This window comes from Pleurodeles waltl, chromosome 10 (assembly GCF_031143425.1).
Source record: "Pleurodeles waltl isolate 20211129_DDA chromosome 10, aPleWal1.hap1.20221129, whole genome shotgun sequence".
NCBI lineage: Eukaryota > Metazoa > Chordata > Amphibia > Caudata > Salamandridae > Pleurodeles > Pleurodeles waltl.
This window is the reverse complement of record NC_090449.1, coordinates 486417965-486435038: the sequence shown is the minus strand read 5'-3', so window position 1 is coordinate 486435038 and position 17074 is coordinate 486417965. Positions and strand designations below refer to the sequence as shown.

At 41.9% G+C, this 17074-nt stretch overlaps 1 protein-coding gene across 6 annotated transcripts in view; it reads right to left on the bottom strand.

The window, feature by feature from the left end:
* Window positions 1-17074, bottom strand: part of LOC138261641 (zinc finger protein 585A-like) — a 311686-nt gene that overhangs the window by 246099 nt on the left and 48513 nt on the right. Inside the window, exon 3 of one of the 6 annotated variants that reach the window (XM_069210789.1) lies at window positions 14968-15086. The exons of the other annotated variants lie outside the window; for them this stretch is intronic. The gene's annotated coding sequence lies outside the window, so the exon portion shown is untranslated. The remainder of the gene's footprint in view (window positions 1-14967; window positions 15087-17074) is intronic. 6 annotated transcript variants of the gene reach the window in all.

Here is a 17074-nt window from a genome sequence, read left to right as displayed (position 1 = left end):
TTTTTTTTCTTTTTTTAATATATAAAAGAGATGTGGGTGCTGCCCACAATGGACATGACCATGCCCCCACCCCAGAAAATGGGAACCAAAGTCTTTCTGTCCTTCCTGAGGGGCATATGAGGCAATAGCCCCTGATCTGCCCCCATGGGGGCGGGGGACAGAAATTCCACTAGGCACCTGGGATTATTATTATTACTATTTATTTTTTATTTTTTTAAAGAAAAGTCTAAGGGTGGAGGCTGCCCAGAATGGGCATGACAATGACCCACCCTCCCAGAAATGGGCACTGTCTCTCCACCCCCAGGGGACAGAAAGCCCTCTAGACAGCAGCGCATAAAAAAAAAAAAAAAAGGAGAGATAAAAGTGATGGGGGCTGCCCACCATGGGCATGGCCATGCTCCAAACCCACATAAATGGTGCCAAAGTAGTTTTGCCTCCTTGGGGGGGAGCAGATGGGGGTAATTATTCAGAAAGCCCACTAGACGCCAGGGGAATATATATATATATATATATATATATATATCTTTCTTTTAAACAAAGCGGGTGGGGACTCCCTCCCCATGGGCATTGCCATGGCCCCTTCCAAAATAAATGGTGATACAGTCTTTCTGCCCCCCACCCCTCCCAACTGGGCAGATGGGGGTAATTACCCCCGATCCGCCCCCCGGGGGAACAGACAGCCAAACAGATGCCAGGGGAAAAAAAGAGGGGTGTCGCCTGCCCACTACAATGGGCAAGGTTATGCCCCCACCTCAAATGAAGGGGGCAACAGTCGTTCTGCTCCTCAGACTAACACATCTCATCCCAATGGTAAGTAAGAGGGCATTTGACTCTTTTGGTGCTTGACTTTGCATATGGGGCAGGAGAGCTTGGCTAACTCCCAATATTGTCCCACTTGCAATGGTGAATGGCTGCACGTTTTAGGCTTGGGTAGGCTGCCACCTAGAAACCCCTTCTGAAATCTAGACATCTGGGACAGTGCCAGCGACAGGAACAGAGTCAACCAAGGTCAATACGAGTCTCCACGTAAGGGCTCTCATTGCCCTTGGTTTGATCCGTTCCCAGCCCAGCCACACGAATGGGGCAGCATTTCTTTTTTTTTCTTTATTTTTTTTTTCTTTTTTTTTTTTTTTTTTTTTAAATCGGCACAGGTTGGTCAATGCTGGATGGTAGGAATTTTGTGGATTCCTGAAGTTTCCATTACAGAAATGTAAGGAAAAGGTATGATTTCAGGAGAAGTGTGTGGTGTGCAGGACATTGTGGGTAAAAAAAAAAAAAAAAAAAAAAAGAAAAAAAACTCATGGAATCCACACAAGCCACTCCTTTCTGAATTCCCCTAGGTGTCTAGTTTTAAAAAATATAAAGATTGTCTCAGTTTCACTAGGTACTGGATGAAATTGGGTCAGGGGTGTGGCTTGGTCATCGTGGGGGGGGGGGGGGGGATGAGATTCATATTTCCCAACAATCACTCTGGCACTAATGTTAAAATACATCATACGACAAGCAGGGCACATGAGAGGAGCTTAAAGTGCCATGGAAAGGGAGAGGGATGTGGGTTAGTAGGGGTACTAAGTGAGAGAAAACTCAATATTTTGTAAAATAACAAACCGGACATTCAAAACTAAGAGAGGGAGTGTGGGTGAGAGTTATCTGTGTGTATGTAAAAATGCAGACAACTCGGCAAACACGACTGAAATCACCTGTACTCAACTATTTACTAAAAAATACATTTATTAGGTGTGTAACACCCCAAACATACCCCCCCTGAAGCTTCACCCTGGGCTATGGTCTAAAATCTAGAGCTACCCACATTGGAAAAAGAGTTGTTTTTATTTTTTTCTTTAGGAAAAATGTGCTGCATCCATGCTGCGTTTTGGGCAGTTTCCTGTCGCAGGCATTAGGTCTGCCCTCACAAGTGAGGTACCATTTTTATCAGGAGATTTGGGGGAATGCCAGGTGGAAGGAAGTTTATGGCTCCCTCATAGATTCCAGAACTTTCCATCACAGAGATGTGAGGAAATTGTGTTTTTTAGTCAAAGTATGAGGTTTGCAAGGGATTCTGGGTAAAAAAAGAAGAAAAAAAAAATGGTGAGAGCAACGCAAGTCAGCCCAGGCTAGATACTCCTAGGTGTCTAATCTTCAAAAATTTGCACATTGGTCAAGTTTCCCTAGTTGCTGGCTGATAGAGGGTCCAAAATCTAAAGCCACCCACATTGGGAAGAGAGGGTCAGTTTTCACTGGAAGAAAGATCTGAGTCCATGTTGCGTTTTGGACCATTTTCTGACGCAGGCACAAGGTCTACCTATACAAGTGAGGTGACATTTTTAATCACAAGACTTGAGGGAGTGTTGGGTGGAAAGATATTTGTGGCTTCCCTTAGATTTCAGAACTTTCCATCACAGAAATTTGAGGAAAATGTGTTTTTTAAGTCAAAGTTTGAGGTTTGCAAGGAATTCCAGGTAAAAATCACGATGAGAGCCACGCACGGCAGCTTATGCTGGATACCCCTAGATGTGTAGGTTTAAAAAATGTACAGGCTGGCTAGGTTTCGCTAGGTGCCGGCTGAGGTAGGGTCCAAAATCTAAAGCTACTCGCTTTGAAAAAAAGGAGGGTTCGTTTTCTGTGGGAAAATCTTTGATGTGCTCATGTTGCGTTTTGGGCCGTTTCCTATCGTGGGCACTAGGCCTACCCACACTAGTGAGGTACCATTTTTATTAGAAGACTTGTGGGAGCATAGAACAAAAGAACATGTGTTATTATTAATTTAATTTTGTTGCATTTCTGCCTTTCAAATGTAAGTCAGCGTATAATAAAGATGACATTTTGAAAAATACCCTCCAAATCATACCCTAGTTTGGGTACCCACAAATTCAGAGATGTAGAAATAACCACTGCTCCTAAACTCTATATCTTGTGCCCATTTCAGAAAAACATACGTTTCCTTTACACCCATTTTTCACTCTGCTTATTTTGCTATATCAATTGGTCTATACTCGGTACTCAATGAAAAATCATTGTAAGGTGCAGCTCAGTTGTTTGCTCTGGGTACCTTGGGTTCTTGGTGAATCTATAATCCCTATATATCCCCGCAACCAGAAGAGTCCAGCGGACATAATGGTTTAAGCTTTTGTCAATCGGCCATCGTGACAAAAAGTTACAGAAGAACACGTCAGAAATGCCTGTTTTTCCTACTCATTTTCAATATTTCAACTGTTATTTTCCTGGGGAAAACCTGGAGGTATCTACACATATGGGCTCTTGATGAATTCGGAATGTTGTCTACTTTTCAGAAATCTAAAGCTTTTTTGGATCACCTATGGGTTTTACACTGGTTTCCACCACAAACTAGAAGTAGGTTGAGAGCACAAAAGTTAGGGAAAATGGGCTACCTGTTACAAAATAAGTTTTTTTGATTTAGCTCTGCAGGTTACTGAAAGCTGGGAAGATGCTGGCTTTAGTACAGCAAACTGTGGACGCGATTTTTAGGGAAAAAGTCTGGAGCATGTTTTCCCTATTTTTCTAAAAAAACTCAAAATGTTTCTATATTTTGCCAATTTTCTCAGTCCCCTCTAGTGGAAACAAAAGATGGCACCTTTAGAATCTCAATGATGTTGGGGGGGAAAAGGACACAACGCTGGCATGGATAGCTTATGTGGACAAAACGTTTTAAGGGCCTAATTGTGAACTACCCCAAGGCTTGGGTGTGCGGGAGTAAGAGTCTGCGCGGGGGTGGAGGGTTGCGGGTGGCAGCAGTGAAGGTGTTAAACAGTGGCCTTCAGGTGTAGTTTAAGAGTTTGAGGGTTTTCAGGCCTTTCTTGACAACAGGCAAGTTCGAGATGACTCAGAGTTCCTCTTGAAGGAGGTTCCAGGTTGTGGGAGCTTGGCATAACAATGCCTGGTTGCAGGTTTTACATTTTCTTACCTTAGAGACTTCAAGCATGGCTGGATTTTCCTCTAGGACCTCTTTAGCTTTCTGGTGTGTAGAGTAGGTGGAAAATACCGAGTGACATGCTTAACCTGTGAGGCAGCTTTGGAGTTTACTTGAGCTTTGAGTAAGAGGCACTGGAGGTCTTTAAAAAAAAAAAAAAAAAAAAGGATATTATGTTTTACCTTTTGTTGGTGCTCTTAGCAAGGCATGCTGCTGTATGTAGAATGGATTTGAGAGTTGACAATGAGGCTTTGGGGTTGGCGGCCACAACAGCATTGCCACCATTTAGGTGTGAGGAGACAAAAGCTTGCAGCGCTGCTCTGAAGTCAGATTTGAGGCATAGTGAGTTGAAATTTCCCAAGTAGGAAGAATTAGAAAGATGCAGTTCTGGCAAGTTTGGCAATGCGGCCAAAAAAGATTTTCTGGTTAATGATAAAGCCAAATGATTCTGCTAATGGGACGAACATGGGAGAGGAGAGTTGTTCAAACCGCTTTTGAGTTGGTGATGAAGGAATTTTGTGTTTGCCATATTTAATTTGAGTGGGAAAACTCATTCAGTTTATTCATTTTGGTTTTAGGTTTGAAGGGATAGAAATGTTCAGGTACAGTTATCATCAGCGTACTGATCCACATTGATTATTTTACTGAGGCCATTATGCCTAGCGGTTCCATGTAAAGATTGGATATATAGGGAGATTGTGTTAATTTCTGTGTAACTTCATACATCAGGCATGTTGTTGGTGATCTGAAAGACTCCATCTGTACGAACTGAGATCTAGAGGACAAAAGGATGCAAACCAATAAGATGGGTTTTGTGATTTAAGATGTTGAAAGTAGACAGGAGAGGACTAAGAGGCATGAACTGCCTTCCTCCCTAGCTCATAAAACGGTTATGGTATCTCAAAGATTAACAATTTGTTCCTACTTTTGGGTTGGAATCCAGACTGATAGGAAATCAGGAACTAATTTTTGGAAATGTGTAATAGGAGAGACCCCTTTTTCTATATTATTAGCCAGTAATGGTAGTTTGGATATGTGCATTGGGGATTTGTAAGTCCAATGGTAAGAGGACAGGTTTTTTTTCTTTAATGAGAAGTGTGATCTGATGCAATTTCAGGGAGGCATTACCAGTTTGGAAATGAGTAAAATAATGTCCTAAGCCCAGGATTTTATCATGCTTGCAGAGATGTGTTCATCTGCTTAACAAGAGAGTTTTGAGTTTGCAGTTTTCCCCCCCAGAGTGTCCAGCTAGCGGAATGATAACCATGTGCTGGTAGATCTTAGTTGTATTAATCACCTGTGACATTTGGACAGAATAAAGGGCTTGAGTACATGGGCACACTGGAGAGCGTGGGACATACAGACAGACAACCTAGGGGGTTGGGGCAGATACACTGATGGTGTAAGATTTCAATACTAGTGCCCTAAGATCTAGGATGTCCAATAACTTGGACGCAATGTCAGACATGGTGAGCCACTTGAGGCACAAACAGAGAGTGTGAGGCTTTTGAGGTACACAGAACAAATTGATTAATCTCACTGTGAACTATAATTATTTATGTATATATCATACTAGAACAACTGCTATTGTTGCAATTGTCATCATTTCCTACTCTCTTTTCAAAAAGTTGCACTATTGTTAAATTGCTTGACATAAAAACTCATAAAAAGTATAATGCTTCCAAAAGCAAGGATTATAGAGCAAAGAAGCAAACCTTTAGTAAATGAGGAATCAGAATAAACATAACCATAAATGTCGACCAACCTGCCAAACAGACACACAAATAGGTAATTTAAACCAAGCCCTAATCTGTAATTTGATATGTAGTCTTCTGCTCTCCCCAAAAGGAAACCCTAAGAAAGTGCATTTCTTATCCTTATTCACTTTTTGCTATACAAGCAGGAACATTCCCTAATCAAAGAGTACGCTTTTGTAAGGGGTATGACACAAAGTCATTTTTATTAGGTTCTCACTTTAAAAAAAAAAATACAAATGTGAAGTACAACTTGCAGTCATGCCCACATGTTTCTGATGTAATTGGCAGAATCAGCTTTAGTACTTCAACAAACAAATATGTTTTTCACACTCTACTTTAAAATACATGCCCTGTGTTATCAGCTTTTGAAACCCCTTTTACATGCAGTTAACTGTGAAGGCTGGAGAGGGGCTGGTTGCATCAATGACTAGAGAAAAGAGGGAAGGCAGCAGACATATCCGCTTGATGTCTCGAGCAGTGCCTATATCCAAGAACTATACACTTGCTTTTAAGCCCCTCTGTTGGGCCACCCTCCACATAGGATTCAATAGAACTAGAACTGCTAACAGTGGTCAACATTTAGGCGCTGTGTACGCAGGAGATGAGGTGTGTGACCCAAACACTCAGGCAAGCACAGGCAACCTGAGTTATTAGTATATGACCTGCCCTAAACAAAAGGCTTTTTATTTTACTGTAATAAAAATGATTAATGCCCATACTGCTGCTTTTTAGGTACTACATTTTTCTCAGATAAAGAATCAATCCAAGCTACGGGTGATTCAACATAGGGGCACAAGTGATAAATATATAACCTGATACTCCTTCCCATGGCTTCACACGCAAGTCGGGATAGCCTGTCCTTTCTTCTCATGCTCAAGCATGGGCACAATTCTACACTACCTTAACTGTAAAGTCTCAGCAGTGGAAGGCCTCTCCCCTTCCTGCCACAACAGCCAACCTACCCACCACATATATGCCAGCCATCAAGAACATGCCTGACTGTTCAACAACCTCCTCTCCCAGGGATGACTGAATACACCTTTGCAGCCATATCTGCAATGCCCTCAAGCACTCTCAATGCAGGCTTTGTCATTACTCTAGGACTCCAATTAACAGAACCAAACACACAGACAGAACCTAAAAAGATCCCATCCCCACCTAAATAAGAATCTATACTTGCCATCAAATCTCAAGGAATCCTGGAGCTCTCTTAAAGTATTGAAGCTTCGGGTCTGCCTCACATCCAGCTGAGAACTTGATCTGACCTTGCCTATAGGTGTGAACCTGGGAATTCTAATTCTCAGGTGATGTGTAATGTGGCAGTGTGAATACGATTCAAAAACCTCTGCCCCTAATGCATCCTTACATTGGTATGCCCTCAGTATCACTGCTACCAACACATTAAACTGCTTCGTTTAGAAGCTGACTTTCTTAGCTCAGCTCCAGGTCTTCTATGCAGCATCAAAGCATTGTTCCCCTAAAGATAACACTTTCTTCTCTGACTCCTCTACCATTAATGCAACCCTACCGGCATCCCATTAGTAGTATCCAATCAACCTGCTTTATGACCCTGCAGTAGTTATATCTTCTTCATCAGTCCAATTTACATAAAAGGTAACTGCATTGCTTTAGATAAAACCTAAAGCTACACTACATTAATTTAAAAATATAGAATTTCACAGATCAAGCCCTCATCATTAATTTAATCCCCCCCTCAAATTGTTCAACAACAGCAGCTTTGCTGGAAAGCTATTTAGTCAAAGCCAAAACACGAGTATTTCCTTACAAGCATGCAATCAGAGGGCATTTCCCCAGTAATGTACCAACAAAAAAAACAATTCTACAGTAAAGAGAGAGAATTTAAAAGCTTCCGGAATTTGTTTAAAAAAAAAAAAAATCCAGTTACAAGAAACGGCATTCAGTATCCTGTCTCTGAAAAGCAAAAGGAGTAAGAAAGGACTGCTAGGCTTTAAAAACCTGGTGTAATAATGTGATTTAAAAAGTACAAGACGGACTAATATATAAAGAGCCAAGAACCTACAACAAAGTCCCTTCAAAAGAGCACCTAAAATGCTAATAACAGTCAGAAATTTAAAAACAATAAATTACACATCTGTTGTAGTACCTAGTTCCAAGGGGCATCAGATAGTGTAAGAGAATGACAATGTATGAAAGTTAAGTATTCATGAGGCCACCGAAGCACACAATGTCCTTCCATGCGGCCTTGCGACTCAGTCCCCTGTTCCCTTCATAACCCATGCTTACAGGTCACCAACACCATTACATGACATTTTAGCAATAAAATTTAACATTCAACCGGATTTCAGGCTGTTTGTACAACCAGTTGAATACTTCCATGTGCAACTGGCACCGAACGTGCACCCTACACACATACCATAATCACATCCATACCATGGTAACATCCATTAGCCCCTTAAGCAGCAACCCAAAGAAGTGATGATGGCTGCTTATTGGGGTACCTTAGTTACGTACACTGGACGCTCTCTGGACGCCGACATTGCTCCCAAGCCTTTCCTCCATAATAAGATTTAACAGGATTCAATGTTTTACAAGCATACGTTAAGGAACTGCTACATAAATAGGGTTTGAAGCCCACAGTTCTTTGATATGCTCAACTAGCTGCTAGGCAGAAGGTCTATGTAGACAAGAGATTAGGAGTTTGCTGCAGAACACATGAAAGATACTTAATTTTGGGTGAAGGGGGAGCTCCCCACACTTAATTATTTCACTTTCCTGGTGATTCATAGCAATAAAGGTGCTGAGTCCCACCTCTTCTAAGGATATAACCAAGGGAGGGGGAGCAGATCACCTGTAGAATTTGAGGATGTCCAATATCTACCCCTCATCTGCTAACATAACCTATTGATACCTGAGGAAACATGACTGTTGCTGTGCTGTAGCCTAGCCCGCTTCTAGTGGACTAGATTTCGTCTCCACCTCCCAGGTAATCTACTTCCTGCAAACCTCAATTGCTTTTGCCTAGCTTTTCTCCTTCCGTCTTCTACTGGTCTCTTCCAGGCCTTTTCCTAGGCACTCCTGTTGTTTTGCAATTGTGTTTCCTCCATGAGTTTCGATGTCAGACAGAAGTTCCTGTTGCACTTCATCTCATTAGGCCTATTTTTTGCCTCAAAGACTTTTCAATGTTAATCTTTTCTCTGGCATTTGGTCCTATTTTGCGTGGGGTAGTGCCAGGGCAGCATTTGTAACCTTTTCATAACAAAAACAGAGGGCAGGGCACTCTTTTGTCATTCAATTGCAAAGATTTTATAGTTATCCTTCATACATTTTTAACAGGCAGCAAGATTTCATAAAGCGACTTAAACTGGTGCAATAATGAAGCTAACGAATCGTGATACAGCTGCAAAAATATTTGGACATATATTTCCTATTACTTCACTAAACTAACAGGTTAAAGTAAAAGAACCTTCTCCGCAAATAACACGTCAAGAGGGAAACTAGCTTCAATAATTTTGCTGTTTGCATGAAAATAGAGGACATTGATAGACTCACATTTCAAGATATGGGTCAAATTTGACAAGAAGAGCAAAACACATTTACTCTGTTTGATATTATGTAGTGCATCAAAAATTGTGCTAGATCATATTTAGCCATGCTACCAGTGCAAAGGTTTATGTAGAATGGTTCAGGCTACGTTTGGAGTGGCGGAGCTCCTTCCCCGTTTTGAATTCTATCTGGCAAAACATTGTGTGGCACACAATCAAAAATGTGATTTTTTCATAAAATGCATACCACTTTAGGGAAACATCCCTTAAACATACTTGTAGTATAAGGGTAAGAACAACACCAAGTCAAAATGCAGCATGATGAATGTAAAAAAACAGCTCCCTGTTGCAGTTACCCCCCACTTTTTGCCTGATACTGATGCTGACTTGACTGAGAAGTGTGCTGGGACCCTGCTAACCAGGCCCCAGCACCAGTGTTCTTTCACCTAAAATGTACCATTGTTTCCACAATTGGCACAACTCTGACACCTAGGTAAGTCCCTTGTAACTGGTACCCTTCGTACCAAGGGCCCTGATGCCAGGGAAGGTCTCTAAGGGCTGCAGCATGTCTTATGCCACCCTAGGGACCCCTCACTCAGCACAGACCCACTGCCTGCCAGCTTGTGTGTGCTGGTGGGGAGAAAATGACTAAGTCGACATGGCACTCCCCTCAGGGTGCCATGCCAACCTCACACTGCCTGTGGCATAGGTAAGTCACCCCTCTAGCAGGCCTCACAGCCCTAAGGCAGGGTGCACTATACCACAGGTGAGGGCATAGGTGCATGAGCACTATGCCCCTACAGTGTCTAAGCAAAACCTTAGACATTGTAAGTGCAGGGTAGCCATAAGAGTATATGGTCTGGAAGTCTGTCAAAAACGAACTCCACAGCTCCATAATGGCTACACTGAATATTGGGAAGTTTAGTATCAAACTTCTAAGAATAATAAACCCACACTGATGCCAGTGTTGGATTTATTTTTTAAAAAAAGGCACACAGAGTGCATCTTAGAGATGCCCCTTGTATTTTACCCAATTGTTCAGTGCAGGACTGACTGGTCTGTGCCAGCCTGCTGCTGAGAGACTAGTTTGGGGAGGGCCTTTGTGCTCTCTGGGGACAGAAACAAAAGCCTGCTCTGGGTGGAGGTGCTTCACACCTCCCCCCTGCAGGAACTGTAACACCTAGCAGTGAGCCTCAAAGGCTCAGGCTTCGTGTTACAATGCCCCAGGGCATTCCAGCTAGTGGAGATGCCCGCCCCTGGACACAACCCCCACTTTTGGCGGCAAGTCCAGGAGAGATAATGAGAAAAACCAGGAGGAGTCACTGGTCAGTCAGGACAGCCCCTAAGGCAACCTGAGCTGAAGTGACTCTGACTTTTAGAAATCCTCCATCTTGCAGATGGAGGATTCCCCCAATAGGGATAGGAATGTGACCCCCTCCCCTTGGGAGGAGGCACAAAGAGGGTGTAGCCACCCTCAGGGCTAGTAGCCATTGGCTACTGCCCTCCCAGACCTAAACACACCCCTACATTCTGTATTTAGGGGCTCCCCAGAACCTAGGAACTCAGATTCCTGCAACCTAAGAAGAAGAGGACTGCTAAGCTGAAAAACCATGCAGAGAAGACGGAGACACCAACTGCTTTGGCCCCAGCTCTACCGGCCTGTCTCCCCACTTCTAAAAGACACTACTCCAGCGACGCTTTCCCCAGGACCAGCGACCTCTGAATCCTCAGAGGACTGCCCTGCTCTAGAAGGACCAAGAAACTCCCGAGGACAGCGGCTCTGTTCATCCAAGACTGCAACTTTGTTTCCAAAGAAGCAACTTCAAGACAACTGCGTTTCCCGCCGGAAGCGTGAGACTTGGTACTCTGCACCCGACGCCCCCGGCTCGACTTGTGGAGAAACAACACTTCAGGGAGGACTCCCCGGCGACTACTAGACTGTGAGTAGCCAGAGTTGCCCCCCTTAAGCCCCCACAGCGACGCCTGCAGAGGGAATCCCAAGGCTCCCCCTGACAGCAACTGCCTGACTCCCAGATCCCGACGCCTGGAAAAGACTCTGCACCCGCAGCCCCCAGGACCTGAAAGATCGGAACTCCAGTGCAGGAGTGACCCCCAGGAGGCCCTCTCCCTTGCCCAGGTGGTGGCTACCCCGAGGATCCCCCCCCTTTCCTGCCTGCATCGCTGAAGAGACCCCTTGGTCTCCCATTGATTTACATTGGAAACCCGACGTGTGTTTCCACACTGCACCCGGCCGCCCCCGTGCTGCTGAGGGTGTACTTTCTGTGCTAACTTCTGTCCCCCCCGGTGCCCTACAAAACCCCCCTGGTCTGCCCTCCGAAGACGCGGGTACTTACCTGCTGGCAGACGGGAAACCAGGGCACCCCCTTCTCCATTGAAGCCTATACGTTTTGGGCACCTCTTTGACCTTTGCACCTGACCGGCCCTGAGCTGCTGGTGTGGTAACTTTGGGGTTGCTCTCAACCCCCAACGGTGGGCTACCTTGGACCCAAACTTGAACCCCGTAGGTTGTTTACTTACCTACAAAAACTAACAAATACTTACCTCCCCCAGGAACTGTTGAAAATTGCACTGTGTCTAGTTTTAAAATAGCTATATGTGATTTATTTGAACAGTATATATGCTATTGTGATTATTCAAAGTTCCTAAATAGAGCATTAGTATTATCTCTTTTTGCCACTATCTTCCCTCTAAGGGGAACCCTTGGACTCTGTGCATACTATTCCTTACTTTGAAATAGTGCATACAGAGCCAACTTCCTACAATTAACATGAAGAGATTTAAAAAGAAAAAAAAAATAGAAAACAAAAAAAAATCACTGGGCTCCTAGTCATTTTAGGACACAACCTTTCAATGCTATGGCTTCTTGGTGTTGGTCTCTCCAAAGCAACAATAAGCACCAACCTCTGCTACACCGCTGCCAAGTGTTCATTCTTTTACTAAAGACCAATTGATTTGTTTTTCAGATATAAACATGTAAGAGATCCGTAGAGCTGGGAACAGAGCCTGAAAAAAGTTCACCTGGCTTACAACTTCTTAACAAAAGTATTTGTGATCAATTTCCCTTCAAAATATCTGAAGACACTTGAAGGAACATAGTGCATACATGGTGAGATCCACAGTTCATTCTTAAGGCAAGTGTTTTAGCTTTGGTATCCTGCATATTTTTGGTCCTGCCACGATGGTTTGGTTTGGGACATACAAACTCTGCATCAAGTATCAATGTCCAATTTGCGAGGATCCCCCAATGAAGAAACAATGATTTAACTAATTGTTTGGTGGGACTTTTTAAAGGGCTTACTCAAGCTGGTACTTGTCGCTGTAATTAGTTAATGAACATTCTGAAATGTGCCCTTCTATGTGTGAAGAGTGACACTGGCAATGAGTATGGGAACAGAACCAGCACAATGATTAGTCTAAATGACAGCTATAAGAGCGTTATGAAATAAGAGCTTGTCCATCATGACTACCCTAGAAAGAGCCTCTCATACATAGACACATGAACTCAATGAGCATGTGGCTGTGCCATCATTCCAATGGCAAACAAGGATATGTCCATCCTGCTGCCTTCTCTTTAGCCATTTCTGGAGAGTTTTCCTTAGTACCAGTCTGTCAAAAAGTCACAAAAAGGTACTGGTTTTCAATAATACGCTCCCTATACCATGCCGAGGGGAGTAGCTTTGCTCATTTTCTGAAACAGCCTTCCAAGCGCAATCGAATTACAAGAAAAAAGCCCCCAAAATGCTGGTTTAATGGCTAAAACTTATGAAGACATTCCTTATAACAAAAGATGGCACTGGAAGGAGCTACCACTTTTACAAGTTTCAGCATGGTTGTGCTTAGACATCAAGGAGATGCTGTTCTGAAGAATATATATTATGAACATATTCATTCATTTAAAATATATAATTATAATCTACACCAGCACCTTCCTCTCTCTCTCTATAACCCGTCACAAAAGTACTCATACCCAGCCTATGGAAGACACTAATAACGTCTGACTTACTTAACAAAAAAGGCACATAAAAAAAGCTATCTGTGGATCTATCAAGAAATGGAAACAAACTGACAATCAAATGTTGACAAATCAAGCGCATTCAATAACAAAAACCTTCAATGTCTCCACTCCAGGCGTCACACACAGAAAAGGTTTGAAAAAAACATATCTTCAATGCTAGCCCACTGACATCACATAGCAAACTCACTCACAAGTCACAAAAAACACTCTTCACGGTTCTCAAACACACATTTGTTCCCTAAAACTGGAATCTTATTTGCAAACTGTTCTGCGAAATAAGGAGTTTGCAATATTTTTTATTCCTAAAAAACAAAATATTTACCTCTGTATAGTTTCCTCTGCAAACATGAAGTTCCAGCATATTCCAGAGAACTAACTCTTCACTACATTCTATCAAAGAGATTTCCACAACAAACTAATCAAATAAATTGCCAATATTAAACTTGTAACCAAACTATTAGGCTCTAACCCTGCATCTCCAGCAAAGGTTATCAGATTTCAACTAACTTCCTTCTGGACAAACGATCACCTTTTCTCTATATATACAATGCCAACTCCGAAAAAACTTACAGGAGACTTTTTACTGAAAAAAGCCCATGTGGACACAGAGTAACTTCACTATTATCAACCTGCCTGCCACTCATATTGAAAGTTGTTGGGCATTGTGTGGCTTCATAATTCAACCAGCACTTTCAGAATATACATTTCCGATGGGCCTACCATGTTTGACCAGGCTGTAGAATTGTGATAGTTCTGGTAGAAACCAACCATTCTTTATCATTGACCATGGACAAAACCGGCATTTTAATGTTCCTTTATCAGACTTCAGCTTTTCACCCTTTCAACCGCAATCTCTCTAAAATATGGTGTATCCATAAGTTTCCATTCGTGCTATGAGACTTTTCAACCTCTACAGGAAACCATACACAAAGCTTCTTTAACAATTAAACAAATCATTGCATCAATACATAAACAATACTCTGTGCCTTCTAAAGGCCACTTCTGCAGAGTACATCAAAAATATGGTATTAACATTTCAGAAGATGGGAGCCTCTCTAAGCTACCATCACCTAATATCAAGCCCACAAAAATGAATTCTTGCTAATATCTCCACTCTGTGCAAACCTGCTTGCCAATTTCTGGCATGAATCGTTTTCTATCTTAGATAGCAAACTTAACATATTTGACCAGAGAGTATTTCTAGGCTTGATTCCAGACAAACAATTAATCTTGCATTACCATAGTAACAACATGGCCAAAAATTCCTAATTCTGGTTGAAATTATTTTAAGTGGGTAAGGTATAAATATCAAAGAAGATCTCAAACTTGTAGTACAGTCATTTGTTTTGTCCAACCCACTTCACACACCACTACTACATAATCACTTCATTCACAAAACAGAGGCATTGAATACCGAGCTCTTGAAACCATCTGTATAAAACTTTAACATTCTTCAACTACATTTTGCACTTGTATATTTACATTTTCGATGGGTTCCTTTTTATGTGTAAAATTTCACGTTTTAATTACTGTAAAATCTTTTATGCAAATCGCTCTGGCGTCCTTCTGATATGGATTGCACAACGGAAAACCATAAATAAATAAATGAGAAAAGTAGTTCTAGAATTTGAAAGCTTATGCTGAGAAAACCTGGTAACAGTTTTCAGATCATTATCCAGTAACCCCCACCCCTGAACTTGCTGATTTAGTCCGCAAACTTACGTTGTGTGATTCCCGTGTTATGGCACTTCAAACCTAAATGTAAAACATTAAACACGACGACATCTCGGAGCTGGTACGAGCAGGCAAGGAAAAATCTGGCGGCGATCGCTTTGGGAAAACTGAAAACAAAGAAAATACCGGAGAGAGAGAGAGAGAGAGAGAGAGATGAAGCGCTAGACCAAAGGATACTGAGCAGGAGACGAGAAGTCAACAAACAAAATAAGGAAGGAACTAAAACAGCGGAAGCAGATAAGTCACTAGTGAAATTAGTGTTATTTATAGAAATAAAGTACATTATGCAAATGAATAGGCTGCCATTCCCCAACGTCGCCGATGCACAGTGATGAACAGAAAATAAAAGCCATATGATACAGAAATTTAGACATCAATATTTAAAATTCAGTTATCAGGAATGAAAACAAGAAATAATAAGCACATGTGCTAAATGAACGATTCCGCTATAATTAAGCCATGAAGGAAGAGCAAACTCTGCTAAAGCAAACCCGTTCATGCAAAAATAAACTAACGTTCAAAGAAAAACAGAAAAAACAAAAAAAACAAAAAATAACACTGAGCCATCATACCAGGCTCCTGTTGTGTACAATTACACACAACGCGTGGTCCAGTTCACTTTGTTTTAAGAACCACCTACGTTTTTGTCACGGATTGTGCCACACAGCTGTTAGCAATAAACCTGTTGCATACACTCGGAAGTTAGGGGATATATCTCTTCATCTTAAGGGAGGACTAAAGAACAGGTTTCCCTTGACACTGTGTTGAAAACTGACTGGTCAATGGTGGGAGGCTTTTAAGAAAAATAATTTCCTTAAATTTGTTTCAGCCCAGATAAATCATTCCGATGAAATCGAAAGGTCCACAACGACTACTAAATGGTGCAGCAAAACAATTAGATGGAAGATAGCCATGCGTGGTTTAATGAATCCATCTAAAAGAAGGGCTAAGGAGGGTACATTTAGTATGATTTTGGACAAATCCTTAAACAATGTGACTTTCTTTTGAATTTACCCACTAAACTCCTGATGGATTTCAATTCCCAGAAATGAGCCCTTTTATTGAGTTTGGCGCACTTTGCACTGAACCATTTGTAACCTTTTCTCCAGGAAAGGTATCCAGGCCAAATTCGCATCTTTATTTTTTCCCAATTTATGGCCTTTAAGGCATTTGGAGTTTATGGGTTCCCCCTGGAAGGAACTGAGAAACCAGGCAAAATATATTTAAAAAATGGGAGATGTCATCCAAGAAAGCTTATTTTTTCAAAAAATAGCATCAACAAAAGGTTTGCTGTGCTAAAACCGCCATTTCCCATCTTGCAGGAACTATCAGAGTTGTAAAAAGACAAAATAACAATAAATAAAAAAAGGCAATTTTTGTACCACGGTTTTTGTATTTTTCTATGCAAAAAAATAAAAGTGGCCCAATAACTTACTGCTGCAAGTTCAATTTTAGTCACTAGGTTCATACTGCAGACTACGGAGAATAAGATACTTGCGTTAAGAAGACCCAGGAGCTGCTGGTCACAATACAGAAAGGCCTTTTGATGGGGGTGGGGTAGTTATTGATGTTTTGAACCCAACGAATTTTCTACATGTGTATCCTGCAAAAGGCAAGGGTTTCCAGGAAAAAGCAAATGCGGATAGCCAAGGAAGACAGGAACGAGCATGATCGAGCAGAGTTGCAAACTGACAAAGTACACACTACTGTACGTTAATTTTTTTAATCTTGCAAGTCACAAAGTTGAGTGATCAAAGTGTCTAAAGAACAAAAATACTGTATCAAACAACTGTTTCAAAACTACAGGGGTAGTTGGGGATACCAATGTATGCAGAGGTAAGTAAGCAAAAGGTAGTTCTTTGCTTCTCCACCCACTTTGAGTACGATGCTGGACAGAGTGATTATGTGTGAGACAGTAAAGGAGACCTTTAAAGCTTATACTGTAGCTTGTGGGGGAAAACGTTGCAGAAAACGTGTAATGCAGTGTTTGAAAGTACAATAGTTGAAAGAATACAGAATAATTCACGAGGATGAGGACAGTGATGAGGCAAAGGGTGTGCAATAAAATTAAGCATTTGTTGGAAGAGTACTTGGG